Source organism: Halichoerus grypus, chromosome 5 (assembly GCF_964656455.1).
Source record: "Halichoerus grypus chromosome 5, mHalGry1.hap1.1, whole genome shotgun sequence".
NCBI classification, from domain to species: domain Eukaryota; kingdom Metazoa; phylum Chordata; class Mammalia; order Carnivora; family Phocidae; genus Halichoerus; species Halichoerus grypus.
In genome coordinates this window covers 36,528,012-36,543,762 of record NC_135716.1, presented here as the reverse complement: position 1 = coordinate 36,543,762, position 15,751 = coordinate 36,528,012, and the positions used below count along the sequence as shown (strand labels likewise).

The following is a 15,751-nucleotide window of genomic DNA, read 5'->3' as shown; positions in this document are numbered from 1 at the left end:
CATAAGTCCTTTGGCTGATATATGATCTGCAAATATTTTCTTCCAGCCCTTGGTTTGTCTTTTCATTTTTCTAATGGGATCTTTTTGAAGTACAAAAGTTTTCAATTTTATGAAGTGCTATTTATTTTTTCATTTATGGATCCAGTATGTAGTTGATTTAATATTGAGGAATTATTTACCTAACCCAAGGTCATGAAGATTTTTCTCCTGTTTTCCTTCAAAAGTTTCAGTTTTATTGCTTACATTTAGGTCTATGATCAACTTTGGGAAAAATTTTGCATATGGCATGAGATAATTTCTCACTTGGAACCTTCATTGAAAATTGATGATAAATATAAAGATTTATTTCTAGATTCTCAATTCTGATGCTAACACCACACTGACTTGATTACTGTAGTTGTAGAGTACATTTTGAAACTGGAAATTGTAAGTCCTCTAACTTTGCTCTTATCAAATTTATTTTGACATGGATACTTTGAATTTCCATATAAATTTTAGGATCAGTTTGTCAATTTCTATAAAAAATCTGAAGAATTTTGATGGGGATTATGTTGAATGTTGATAAATTCCAGGACAATTGGCATCTTGACAATATTGAGTCTTCCATTCCATGAACATGCAATGCATCTTCATTTAGTTAGTTTCAAGTTTTATTTAAATTCTAGTTAGTTAATATATAGTGTAATATTGGTTTCAGGCATAGAATTTAGTGACTTATCACTTACATATAACACCCAGTGCTCATTACAGTAAGTGCCCTCCTTAATACCCATCACCCATTTAGTTCATCCCTCATCCACCTCCCCTCTAGCAACCTTAAGTCTGTTCTCTATACTTAATAGTCTCTTATGGAATGCCTCCCTCTTTTTTTCTTCCTTCCCCTATGTTCATCTGTTTTGTTTCTTAAATTCCACTGAGTGAAATAATATCATATTTGTCATTCTCTGGCTGACTTACTTTGCTTGGCATAATAAGCTCTATTCACATCATTGCAAATGGCAAAGTTTCATTCTTTTGATGGCTGAGTAATATTCCACTGTATATATATATATATATATATATATATATATATATATATATATACATATATATATATATTACCCATTCATCAGTCAATGAACATATGGGCTCTTTCCATAATTTGGCTATTGTTGATATGATGCTATAAACATCGGGGTACATGTGTCCCTTCAAATCAGTATTTTTGTATCCTTTGGGTAAATACCTAGTAGTGCAATTCCTGGGTCACAGGGTAGTTCTATTTTTAACTTTTTGAGTAAACTCCATACTGTTTTCTAAAGAGGCTGCACCAGTTTGCATTCCTACCAACAGGGTAAAAGAGTTCCCATTTCTCTCCACATCCTTGCCAACATCTGTTGTTTTCCTGTGTTGTTAATTTTAACCATTCTGACAGAGGTGAGGTGGAATCTCATTGTAGTTTCATTTGTATTTCCCTGATGATGAGTGATGGTGAGCATCTGTTCATGTATCTGTTAGCCATTTGTGTGTCTTCTTTGGAAAAATGTCTATTCATGTCTTCTACCCATTTCTTTTTCTTTCTTTCTTTCTTTCTTTCTTTCTTTCTTTCTTTCTTTCTATCGATCTATCGATCTATCATCTATCTATCTATCTATCTATCTATCTATCTATCTATCATCTATCTATTTGACAGAGAGAGACACAGTGAGAGAGGGAACACAAGCAGGGGGAGTGGGAGAGGGAGAAGCAGACTTCCCGCCGAGCAGGGAGCCAGATGAGGGACTCGACCCCAGGACCCTGGGATCATGACCTGAGCCAAAGGCAGACACTTAACTACTGAGCCACCCAGGCACCCCGTCTTCTGCTCATTTCTTAACTGGATTGTTTTTTAGGTGTTCAATTTGATAAGTTCTTTATAGATTTGGGATACTGACCCTTTTTCAGATCATTTGCAAATATCTTCTCCCATTCCGTACGTTGCCTTACAGTTTTGTTGATTGTTTCCTTCACTGTGCAGAAGGCTTTTATCTTGATGAAGTCCCTATAGTTCATTTTTGCTTTTGTTTCCTTTGCCTCCGGAGATGTCTAGTAAGAAGTTGCTATGGCTGATGTCAAAGAGGTTGCTGTCTGTGTTCTCCTCTAGTATTTTGATTGTTTCCTGTTTCACATTTAGGTCTTTAATCCATTTTGAATTTATTTTTGTGTATGGAGTAAGAAAGTGGTATGGCTTCATTCATTTGCATGTTGCTGCCATTTTCCCAAAACCATTTGTTGAAGAGACTGTCTTTTTTCCATTGGATATTCTTTCCTGCTTTGTCAAAGATTAGTTGACCATAGAGTTGTGGGTCCATTTCTGAGTTTTCTCAGAACAGTTGATTCTGTTTATTTGTGTGTCTGTTTTTGTGCTGGTACCATATTGTCTTGATGACTACAGCTTTGTAATATCTTGAAGTCTGAAATTGTGATGCCTCCAGCTTTGCTTTTCTTTCTCAAGGTTGCTTTGGCTATCGGGGTCTTTTGTGGTTCCATACATATTTTAGGATTGTTTGTTCTAGCTCTGTGAAAAATGCTGGGAGTATTTTGATAGGGATTGCATTAAGTGTGTAGATTGCTTTGAGTAGTTTAGACATTTTAACAATATTTGTTCCTCCACTCCATGAGCATGGAATGTTTCTCCATTTCTTTGTGCCGTCTTCAATTTCTTTCATAAGTGTTCTATAGTTTTCAGAATACAGCTCATTTACCTCTTTGTTTAGGTTTATTCCTAAGTATCTTATAGTTTTTGGTGCAACTGTAAATTGGATAAATTCCTTGATTTGTCTTTCTGCCACTTCATTATTGGTGTATAGAGATGCAACAGATTTCTGTACATTGATTTTGTGTCCTGTAAATTTGCTGAATTTGTGTCTCAGTTCTAGCAATATTTGGGTGAAGTCTTTTGGGTTTTCTACATAGAGTATGATGTCATCTGCATATAGTGAAAGTTTGACTTCTTCCTTGCTGATTTGGATGCTTTTATTTCTTTTTGTTGTCTGATTGCTGAGGCTAGGACTTCCAGTAGTATGCTAAATAACAATGGTGAGATTGGACATCCCTATCTTTTTCCTGACCATAGAGGAAAAACTCTGTTTTTCCCCATTGAGGATGATATTAGCTGTGGGTCTTTTATATATGGCCTTTATGATGTTGAGGTATGTTCCCTCTAGCCTGACTTTGTTGAGAGTTTTTATCAAGAATGGATGCTGTACTTTGTCAAATGCTTTTTCTGCATCTATTGAGAGGATCATATGGTTCTTTTCTTTTATTAATGTGGTATATCACATTGGTTGATTTGTGAATATTAAACTATGCTTGCAGTCCAGGAATAAATCCCACTTGATCATGGTGAATCATTCTTTTAATACACTGTTGGATTTGATTTGCTAGTATCTTGTTGAAAATTTTTGCATCCATGTTCATCAGGGATATTGGCCTCTATTTCTCCTTTTTAGTGGAGCCTTTAGTTTTGCAATCAAGGTAATGCTGGCTTCATAGTTTTCCTCCTTCCATTTCTATTTTTCAGAACAGTTTGAGAAGAATAGATATAAACCCTTCTTTCAATGTTTGGTAGAATTCTCTTGTTAAGACATCTGGCCCTGGACTTTTGTTTGTTGGGAGATTTTTGATTACTGATTCAAGTTCTTTGCTGGTTATGGGTCTGCTCAAATTTTCTATTTCTTCCTGTTTGTTTTGGTAGTTAAATGTTTCTAGGAATTTGTCCATTTTTTCCAGATTGCCCAATTTGTTAGCAGATAAATTTTCATAATATTCTCTTATAATTATTTGTATTTCTGTGGTATTGGTTGTGATCTATCCTCTCTCATGATTTTATTTATTTGGGTCCTTTCTCTCTCGCACATGTGCTTTTTTTTTTTTTTTCTTTTTTTTTTTGATAAGTCTGGCTAGGGTTTTATCAGTTTTATTAATTCTTTCCAAGAACCAGCTCCTAGTTTCATTGATCTGTTCTACTGGGGTTTTTTGTTTCCAATATCATTTATTTCTGCTCTAATCTTTATTATTTCCCTTCTTCTGCTGGCTTTAGGCTTTATTTGCTGTTCCTTTCCTAGTTACTTTAGGTGTAAGGTTAAGTTATGTATTTGAGACTTTTCTTGCTTCTTGAGGTAGGCCTGTATTGCAATATACTTCCCTCTTAGAACTGCCTTTGCTGCATCCCAAAGGTTTTGGACTATCATGTTTTGATTTTCACTTGCTTCCATGTATGTTTTATTTCTTCTTTAAGAAGAATGGTGAACCCATTCATTCTTTAGTAGGATGTTCTTTAACCTCCATGTATTTGTAGTCTTTCCAAATTTTTTCTTGTGTTTGACTTCAAGTTTCATAGCATTGTGGTCTGAAAATATGCATGGTATGCTCTCAATCTTTTTGTATTGGTTGAGGCTGATTTGTGACTCAGTATGTGATCTATTCCAGAGAATGTTCCATGTGCACTTGAAAAGAATGTATATTCTGTTGCTTTAAGATGAAATGTTCTGAATATGTGTGTTAAGTCCATTTGGTCCAGTGTGTCATTCAAAGCCATCATTTCCCTGTCGGTTTTCTGCTTAAATGATCTGTCCGTTGCTGTGAGTGGGGTGTTAAAGGTCCCTACTATTATTATGCTATTATCAATGAGTTTCTTTATGTTTTTCATTAATTGATTTATATATACTTGGGTGCTCCCAAGTTGGGGGCATAAATACTTACAATTGTTAGGTCTTCTTGTTGGATAGACCCCTTTATTATGATATGGTACCCTTCTTCATCTCTTGTTACCATCTTTGGTTTAAAATCTAGTTTGTCTGATATAAGTATGGCTACTCTGGCTTTTTTTTTTTTTTTACGTCCATTAGCATGATAGATGGTTCTCCATTCCCTCACTTCCAACCTGCAGGTGTCTTTAGGTCTAAAATTAGTCTCTTACTCAGGCAGCATATGGATAGGATTGTTTTTCTATCCATTCCGATACTCTATGTCTTTTGTTGGAGTATTTAGTGCATTTACATTCAGAGTGATTATTGATATATATGAATTTAGTGTCACTGTACTACTTGTTAAGTCATTGTTTCTGGAGATTTTCTCTGTTCCTTTCTAGTCATAGTTGCTTTTGGTCTTTCTTTCCCACTTAAAGAGTCCCCTTAAATATTTCTTGCAGGTCTGGTTTAATAGTCACAAACTCCTTTAGTTTTTGTTTGTCTGGGAAACTCTTTATCTCTCCTTCTACTCTGAATGACAGCCTTGCTGGATAAAATAGTCTTGGCTGCATATTTTTCCCATTCAGCATGTTGACTATATCATGCCACTTTCTTCTGGCCTGCCAGGTTTCTGTGGAGAGGTCTGCTGCTAACCTTAGTTGTCTTCCTTTGTAAGTTAGGGATTTCTTTTCCCTTGCTTTTAGGATTTTTTAGGATTTTTTCCTCATCTCTGTATTTTGCAAATTTTACTACAATATATCTTGGTGTTGGCCTGCTTTTGTTGATCTTGATGTGCTTTCTCTGTGCCTCCTGGATTTGGATGTCTGTTTCTTTCTCCAGATTAGGGAAGTTTTCCGCTATAATTTGCTCAAATAAACCTGTCCCTTTTCCCCTCTCTTCTTCTTCTGGGACTCTTATGATACAAATGTTATTATGCTTTATGGAGTCACTGAGTTCCCTAAGCCTACCTTTGTGATCCAATATTTTTCTTCTTTTCAGCTTCATTATTTTCCATAATTTTGTCTTCTATAACACTTATTTGTTCCTCTGGTTCTTCCAACCTTGTGGTCATTACATTCAGTCAGTTTTGCATCTCAGTTATAGCATTTTTAATTTTGGCCTGACTAGTTTTTACGTCTTTTACCTCTGTGGTAAGGGACCTCCTGGTATCGTCTATGCTTTTCTCAAGCCCAGCTAATATCCTTAAGATTGTTTTTTTAAATTCTGGATCAGGCATATTATATCTGTTTTGATTAGATCCCTGGCCATGCCCCTTTCTTATTCTTTCTTCTGGGATGAATTCCTCTGTCTTGGCATTTTGTCTAGGTCTCTGTCTTCTTCTGTGAATTAGGAATGCCTGGTATAGTTCCTGCTCCTGAAAATAATGGCTTTATTAAGAAGAGGTCATACACTGTCCAGGGCCTGGCACTTCGGGATGTGTTTCTGGTGAATGCTGTGTGTACTCTATTGTGTTTTGGCTGCTCTTTCTCTCAGGTCAGTCTTCTGCAGAGTTTCTCCTTCCCTGCAGTGAGGAGTGTTTAGACCTTGTCTAGTGTGTGGCAAGTTTAACTCTGTGTGCTTTGGTCTGTTTGTTAAAGAGGCCAGATCCTATTTCCAGTAAAGCTGAAACTTTGCAACACTCTATGGTCCGTAGACTTAGTGTGCACAGGGGGGTTTATGCTGGTCTTCTTGGGGACTGCCACTCTGGCTCTCAGGCACACTTACCCTAGTAAAAATGTACCTGCCGAGGGCAGGGGGGTGGGGTTTGGTGTAAGCGGCTCAAGCCTTGTGGGTGGTGGGCTGCTCACCCTCCAATGTGGGTGGCGTGCTGCTCTCTGAAGTCCGTCTGGCTGATGAGCAAGGGAAAAATGGCATCAACCAGGTCTCTTGTCCCTAGAGAGGGGAGTTCCCACCCACCACTGTCCAGGAAGTCCGCTGAGAAGAGCAAACAATCTCCCCTCACGTGTCCCAGGCATCTCTCAGATCCCTCCTTTCACCCTGTGTCCTAGCTGTCTGCCTACCCAGTGGCACAATACTCCTATGTTTTATGTCAGGTGTGCCAACTGAGTTTCAAAACTCCACATTTTAGCGACCTGGTGTGGCCCAGATCTACACTGATCCTTTGGGGGAGGGTCTCACTGCACTGTGGCTGGTGCCAGTTTGTTCCAGAAGGGTAGTTGCATGAATGCACAGGGGCTTGGAGTTTATAGTAAAACACAGCAAAAACCCGGTGTCCAGGTTAGCTGCCCTCAGCAGGTGGTTTTTGCCCCAATGTTAATGAACTGGGCAGTACAATGCCGGCTCTTTTGTCCCCTCAGAGACAGTGTCACCTCTCCCAAATGCACTCTAAGAAGGGGAACTATTTCTCCCAGTGCAACCCATTGGATCTTCAGACCATGCTGTTTGCTCCTGGGCCTCTGCCCTCTTTCTCCACAGGAGCACCGCTATGCCCATCAGGCTCCACACCCACTGCGTGGACTTCTAAAACTTGTCTTTGAGCTCCACTGCTTGTAAAAACTCACTAAAATCAGCCCCTCTCATTTTACCAGTAAATGTTTTTGGGGAAGTGTTTTTCTTGTGCAATTCCCTGCTCTCTCTCTCTCTTCTCTCCATGATCAGGGCTCCCTCCCCTCTGCAGCACTCACAATTCATTTCCCCCCCCCAAATCACATCTCCGCACCTCCTACCTTCCACGATGTGGCCTCTTCTCTCCCTCTAGTTGTACAGTTTGTTCTCTCAGTCCTCAGATTGATTTCTTGGGTGTTCAGAATGATTTGCTATTTACCTAGCTGTGTCCAAGGGATGAGGCAAGCATAGGGTTCCCCTACTACTCCACCATCTTAACTCCACATCTCCATTTATTTAGATCTTTAATTTCTCCCAGCAATGTTGTGCAGTTTTCAATGTATGAGCCTTACACTTCCTTTTGATATTATTCATAAGTCTTTAATTCATCATGGTGTTACTGTGAATAAAATGTGTTTGGTGTGTCTGTTTTGGTTTCTTTATCGCTAGTACAGGAAGATACAATTGATTTTATATATGATCATGAATTCTGCAACCTTGCTGAACTGTACATTACTTCTAGTTTTTGTGGATTCCTTACAATGTTCTACACAGAATCATGCCATCTGCAAATAAAGACAGTTTTCCTTTTTCCTTTCCAATTTGAATACATTTTATTTTTCTTGCCTTATTGTAATGGCTAGACTCTCTACTACAATGATAAAAAGAAGTGACAAGAGTGGATTTCCTGGCGTTAGTTCTAATCTTAGGAGGAAAGCTTCTAGTCTTTCACTATTAGGTATAATGTTAGCTGTAGGTTTTTTGTAGATGATCTTTATTAGTTTCCCTTTTGTTTCCAATTTGTTGAGAGTTTTTATTAAAATGGGTGTTGGGTTTTGTCAAGGGCTTGTCTTTTGAAATGATCATGTGGTTTTATCCTTTTTTTTAATAGAGTGTATTACACTAAATGATTTTTGGATTTTAAACCAACCTTACATCTAATTTGCTTTTGAGATCCTTGGATATGTAGATTAGTATTTTCCATTACTTCGGGGATGTTTTTGGTTACTATTTCTTACTTTTTTTTTTTTTTTTTTTACTGTACCTTACTCTCCTTTCTTTCTGTGGCTCCTTTAATGCGTATGTTGTGAGCTTGATGGTGTTCCACCATTCCCCAACGCTCATTTATTTTCATTCTTTCTTTCTGTTCTTCAGATTGGCTAATGTCTATTGATCTATCTCCAAGTTCACTGATTCATTCTTCTGCCCGCTCACATCTGCTGTTAAACTTCCTGGTAAATTTTTTAAATTTCAGTTATTGTAATTTTCAACCCCCAAATTTCCATTTGTTTAAAAATTTTTAAATTGATATTCTCTATTTAATTATTGTCAGCATTCTTTAATTATTTAAAGTTTCCCTTTTTTATTTAAGCATGTTTATAATATCTGATTTGAAGTCTTTGTCTGCAAGGTCTCACACGTGGGCCCCCACACAGTTTCTACTGACCACTTTTCTTCCTGTCTATGGGTTATACGCCTCTATTTCTTTACATGTTTTTAATTATTTTGTTGTTGAAAATTTGACATTAGGTAATATATTGTAGCATCTCCGGATTCTGGATTCACCACCCATCTTAGGGGTATTATTACTTTTGTTTGTTTAGTGACTTGCCTGGACTAATTCTACAGAGGAGCTTCCTCTATAGTGTGCAGCTGCTTATGTCTCTGTTACTGTTGTTGTTGTTGTTGTTTTAATATTCTTGCTTTTGCTTTTAAGCCATCTTCCTAGGAATCACTTGTAGGTTAGTACAATTTAATGATCAGCCAATGATTGGTCAGAAATTGCACTTAAACACTTGGAGCTAGTAAGGCTTTTGTTCTTTTTGTATAGTTTAGGGACTGCATTCAAAGTTTATGCAGTCTATAAGATAGCCCCAACTTTTACTTTCTGACTAAACAGGCCTCATGTTAATAAACAAGCTATGAGTAGACAGGTTCTCTCTGATTTCTGTTGAACATAGTGTGTAGCCTTGAGCAAGCCTACTAGCTTCCAAACCATTAGGGATACGTAAAAGGTTTCCAATGACCACTATGCCTCCCTTATCCAGATGGATTTATATTCCTAGCTCGTCTGTTAGTATGTTGCTTGCCCCAACCAATGGGCAGGACCTCCTGGCCTTCCTGAATGTTTGCTATTGTTCCTGGATTGTCCTACTGTTTTGAAAAAACTCCTGGGAATGAGTCTTCCCATGTTCCAAAAATCAAATCAAATCAGCAGCAAGGCTGCTGGTCCTTATGGCCTACTCCACCCTGGTAGAGCTACTATATCATGGAACAGGATGGAAGGAATGAAAACAACCCTAAACCAAGCCCTTAAAGTTAGGGCATCCCAGTTGTTCCTACTGAGGTTTTCTTGAATAAACATTATTTGTTGTATATCTTTTTTTCAATTTCTAGAATTCCTGAGTGGTTGTTTTGACAATGTCGTCTAGTTCTATTGCTTCTTTTTGGTGAGATGATTTGCTGAACTTCTCACTTAGCCATTCTAGAAGTCCCACCATATTTAGTAATTCAGTAGTTTTTTTTAAGTTGCTAAAGTCACCAAATTTGATATGTCAAAACTAAGTATATGCTTTATAACACCTCTTTCTAAAAAATCCCACAGATCTGATAATAAAGAAGCCCAAAGAGAATGAATGTTTAACAGTATTGAGGATGGGAAAGGAACTTGTCAGTGGACCAGAAATTTCGACAGTAGAAAGCTGATGGGATCATGTTGACATACAAATCACAGCTGAGAACAGAAACTGCAATTATGATGCTATGAAAAGGGAAGAATGGACAACACATAGAAGCCACAATTCATCTTCTTGGCAGGAACTGTGAAAACACCTTGCATAATGGACTGAATTTTTATGTCCCCTCCCAAATTCTTCTGTTGAAATCCTAATTGCAACTGTGGTAGTATAGGAGATAGGGCTTTGCACATGAGAGTAGAGCTCTGAAGAGTGAGATTAGTCTCCTTATGAAAGATAATCCAAAGTGTCCCTTCTCCCTTCTGCCATGTGAATACACAACGAGAAGACAATCATCTGTAAATCAAGAAGGGGGTTCTCACCAGATACCGAAAACTGCTGGGGTCTTCCTGATCTTGGACTTCCAGCCTCCAGAACTGTGAGAAATAAATTTCTGTTGTATATAAGCCAACCAGTCTAAGGTATTCTGTTATAGCAGCCTGAACTAAGATACCTTATTGGATCCTAATTCTACTGCATGGGAGAAACAACTTACCCCTAGTCCTCTGGGATCCCTGGCTTTGCCTTCTGAAAGAAATTTTCCTTATCTATTATCCTCTAGGCCACATCTGAAGTTGGCATTGGAAAGTGGGCCTCTTTGGAGGTTGTACAAATTTCACAGCCTGCTTTCTGATGATACAAGTTTGGGGACCTGGTGGTTGTTTTATAGATTGAAAAATTACAGGCATTTTCAGGCCAGGCTTGTGGTTTTGTTGAGAATACAATTCCATCAAAATTTAGTAAGCTTTCAGTGTACTTACTACCAGTTGGTTCCATGTCAAAATCTCTTTTGGACTCAGTTCTTAAGCCTGCCAACTCTCTTATTTTTTTTTATTCACTTCCATACTTAGCACATTTCCCTGTTATTTTAATGGTGGCTATTGTAAGGTCATATACAAATAGGCTAGATTAGGAAAACAATCCCTCTACTTTAACCTTTGTTACAGGGCCACTACTGTCCAGATGATAAGTCTTACTGAGAAACATTTGAAAGTGCACTGAGCAAAGGCTCTGCTTAATGGGGCATAGTTGCAGTTGACTTTTCCAACTTCGCGGGTCCAAATTATTAGATTTTACATCAATTTTAATTGCAAGCCATAGTCAGAGAATGTAACTCCCTTAACTTCCATTTCTACTTGTACACAGGTTAATTCTTGCCTGATATATCTCTCATTGTAACTAGCTAAAAGCAAAAGGACCAACAATGCATAAACACACCAACATTCTACCCCCTTTTTTTTTTTTTGGACCCCTTCTTTTAGAAAGCTATGGGCACAGCAGGCACATGGTCTGCCTTCCAAGTTATCAGAAGTAACAACTTCACCAAATATTTTGCCATAACATTACAAAGGTCACCAGTTTTCTCACCTTCAATGATCTGTTTCCTGGTGCCCAATGATTGATTGCTTAATGGACTTCACATTATAGGTTTTTGTTATGGTAGTACCCTACTAGTAGCATTTTTTATATTACTTAACATCTAGGATAAGCTGCTGTTAAAAAAAAGGCACAAAAATAAAGTGACTCAAACAAGGTAGGGATTTTTCTCTCACATAACAGTCCAGAGTGAGACATCTCTCCTTCATGAGGTCATCCAGAGACCTAAGCTACATAATTCCTTAGGGAGGTGTCCCATCTAAGTGTTGGGATATTTCATTTTTAAAAAAGACTCGAATGGATATTTCACACTTCTGCTCACATCCCCTTGACCTGACATTGTTCACATGGCAACGTCTACTTGCAGGCTAGACTGGGAAATGACAGTTAACTCCAGTTAGGTAGTCATGGACACAGCTAAAACTTGGGGATTCCATTATTAAAAGGAATAGGAGTTGGACAGATGCTGGCAAACAGTCTCTGTCACAATGGGGGTAAAGAAGGGGATTATCATTTGATATCATCATGTACTGTTGAATTTTTTCTTTTTTCCTAGGTACATATATCAATTCTATAATAATTACAATAAAGATGAGATTTCTGAAACAGTAACTATTTCAGGCCAGACCTACACCCTAAATATTTGACTTTGGAAAAGGAAACAGCACAGAAGCAGAATTTTTTTCATCTTTGTATTCAAGGTTTTAATTCAAAATATAGAAAGAATTGCTCATTGAGAAATACACCAAAACTCTATAGATAGTTACACATTAAAAAGCTCCAGTATTATAAACTCACAAAATCACATAATATTAGAGCTAAAATTTAAAAAAGGACCCTTTGGGGCCCCTGGGTGGCTCAGTCAGTTAAGCATCTGCCTTCGGCTCAGGTCATGCATGATCCCAGAGTCCTGGGATCAAGTCCCACATCAGGCTCCCGGCTCCACAGGGAGTCTGCTTCTCCCTCTGCCCCTCCTCCCACTCGTTCTCTCAATTTCTCTCTCTTTCTCTCAAATAAAAAATAAATAAAATCTTTAAAGAAGGACCTTTTCCTCTATATACATAAGTGATTGGAGACTCAAAGAGTAAAATAAATGGCCCTACATCAGAAAGGCAAATACAGATCTAAGATTAGAATAAAATTCTACTGAATCACTGGATATATACCAACTGAGAAATTTTTTGAAGCAGAAAGTTCACTGTAATTTTAAAAAGCTCACCTCAAAAAAAAAAGAACAAGAGGGAGTACCGACTACCAGAGACCTAATCAATACAGACATTAGTAAGATGTCGGAACTAGAGTTCAGAATGATGATTATAAAGATACTAGCTGGGCTTGAAAAAAGTATAGAAGATACTAGAGAATCCCTTTCTGGAGAAATAAAAGAACTAAAATCTAACCAAGTCGAAATCAAAAAGGCTTTTAATGAGGTGCAATCAAAATGGAGGCTCTAACTGCTAGGATAAATGAGACAGAAGAGAGAATTAGTGATATAGAAGACCAAATGATGGAGAATAAAGAAGCTGAGAAAAAGAGAGATAAACAACTACTGGATCATGAGGGGAGAATCCGAGAGATAAGTGATACCATAATGCGAAACAACATTAGAATAATTGGGATCCCAGAAAAAGAAGAAAAAGAGAGAAGGGCAGAAGGTATATTGGAGCAAACTATAGCAGAGAACTTCCCTAATTTGGGGAAGGAAACAGGCATCAAAATCCAGGAGGCACAGAGAACCCCCCTCAAAATCAGTAAAAATAGGTCAACTCCCTGACATTTAATAGTAAAATTCACAAGTCTCAGAGACAAAGAGAAAATCCCGAAAGCAGCTCGGGAGAAGAGGTCTGTAACCTACCATGGTAGAAACATTAGATTGGCAACAGACTTATCCACAGAGACCTGGCAGGCCAGAAAGCACTTGCATGATATATTCAGAGCGCTAAATGAGAAAAATATGCAGCCAAGAATACTATATCCAGCTAGGCTGTCATTGAAAATAGAAGGAGAGATAAAAAGCTTCCAGGACAAACAGAAACTAAAAGAATTTGCAAACACAAAACCAACCCTACAAGAATTATTGAAAGGTGTCCTCTAAGCAAAGAAAGAGCCTAAAAGTAACATAGACCAGAAAGGAACAGCGACAATATACAGTAACAGTCACCTTACAGGCAATACAATGGCACTAAATTCATATCTTTCAATAGTTACCCTGAATGTAAATGGGCTAAATGCCCCAATCAAAAGACACAGGATATCAGATTGGATAAAAAAACAAGACCCATCGATATACCGTCTTTAAGAGACTCATTTTAGACGCAAAGACACCTCCAGATTTAAAGTGAGGGGGTGGAAAACCATTTACCATGTTAATGGACATCAAAAGAAAGCTGGGATGGCAATTCTTATATCAGACAAATTAGATTTTAAACCAAAGACTATAATAAGAGATGAGGAAGGACACTACATCACACTTAGGGGTCTATCCAACAAAAAGATCTAACAACTTTAAATATCTATGCCCCTAACATGGGAGCAGCCAATTATATAAGCCAGTTAATAACAAAATCAAATAGGGGCGCCTGGGTGGCTCAGTTCTTAAGTGTCTGCCTTTGGCTCAGGTCATAATCCCGGGGTCCTGGGATCGAGCCCTGCATCGGGCTCCCTGCTCCGCGGGAAGCCTGCTTCTCCCTCTCTCACTTCCCCTGCTTGTGTTCCCTCTCTCACTGTGTCTCTCTCTGTCAAATAAATAAATAAAATCTTTAAAAAAAAACAAAAACAAAAACAAAAAAACAAAATCAAATAAACACATCAACAACAATACAATAATAGTAGGGGATTTTAACATGCCCCTCACTGAAATGGACAGATCATCTAAGCAAAAGATCAACAAGGAAAGAAAGGCTTTAAATGACACACTAGACCAGATGGACTTCACAGATATATTCAGAACATTCCATCACAAAGCAACAGAATACCCATTCTTCTCTAGTGCACATGGAACATTCTCCAGAATAGATCACATCCTGGGTCACAAATCAGGTCTCAACCAGTACCAAAAGATTGGGATCATTCACTGCGTATTTTCAGACCACAGTGCTTTGAAACTAGAACTCAATCACAAGAGGAAAGTCGGAAAGAACTCAAATACATGGAGGCTAAAGAGCATCCTACTGAAGAATGAATGGGTCAACCAGGAAATTAAAGAAGAATTAAAAAAATTCATGGAAACAAATGAAAATGAAACACAACTGTTCAAAATCTTTGGGATGCAGCAAAGGCGGTCCTAAGAGGAAAGTATATAGCAATACAAGCCTTTCTTAAGAAACAAAAATAGTCTCAAATACACAACCTAACCCTACACCTAAAGGAGCTGGAGAAAGAAGAGCAAATAAAGCCAGCAGGAGAAGAGAAATAATAAATATCAGAGCAGAAATCAATGAAATAGAAACCAAAAGAACAGTAGAACAGATCAATGAAACTAGGAGCTGGCTCTTTAAAAGAATTAATAAGATTGATAAACCCCTGGTCAGACTTATCAAAAAGAAAAGAGAAATGACCCAAATAAATAAAATCATGGTGGCACCTGGGTGGCTCAGTCGTTAAGCATCTGCCTTCGGCTCGGGTCGTGATCCCAGCCCGCACATTGGGCTCCCTGCTTGGTGGGAAGCCTGCTTCTCCCTCTCCCATTCCCGCTGCTTGTGCTCCCTCTCTTGCTGTGTCTCTATCTGTCAAGTAAATAAATAAATAATCTTTAAAAAAAATAAATAAAATCATGAATGAAAGAGGAGAGATCACAACCAACACAAAAGAAATACAAACAATTATAAGAACATATTATGAGCAACTATATGCCAGAAAATTAATCTGGAAGAAATGGATGCATTCCTAGAGATGTACAAACTACCAAAACTGAACCAGGAAGAAATAGAAAACCTGAACAGACCCATAACCACTAAGGAACTAGAAGCTATAATCAAAAATCTCCCAACAAACAAGAGCCCAGGGCCAGATGGCTTCCCAGGGGAATTCTACCAAACATTTAAAGAAGAATTAATACCTATTCTTCTGAAGCTGTTTCAAAGAATAGAAATGGAAGGAAAACTTCCAAACTCATCTTATGAGGCCAGCATTACCTTGATCCCAAAACCAGACAAACACTCCATCAAAAAGGAGAACTACAGACCAATATCCCTGATGAATATGGATGCAAAAATTCTCACCAAAATACTGGGTGATAGGATCCAACAGTACATTAAAAGGATTATTCACTACGACCAAGTGGGATTTATTCCTGGGCTGCAAGTTTGGTTCAACGCCCGCAAATCAATCAAGGTGATACAATACATTAATAAAAGAAAGAACAAG

At 37.9% G+C, this 15,751-nt stretch overlaps 1 protein-coding gene across 1 annotated transcript in view; it reads right to left on the bottom strand.

Moving 5' to 3' along the window:
- Positions 1 to 15,751, bottom strand: part of RGS22 (regulator of G protein signaling 22) — a 149,131-nt gene that overhangs the window by 7,726 nt on the left and 125,654 nt on the right. The window lies entirely within an intron of this gene.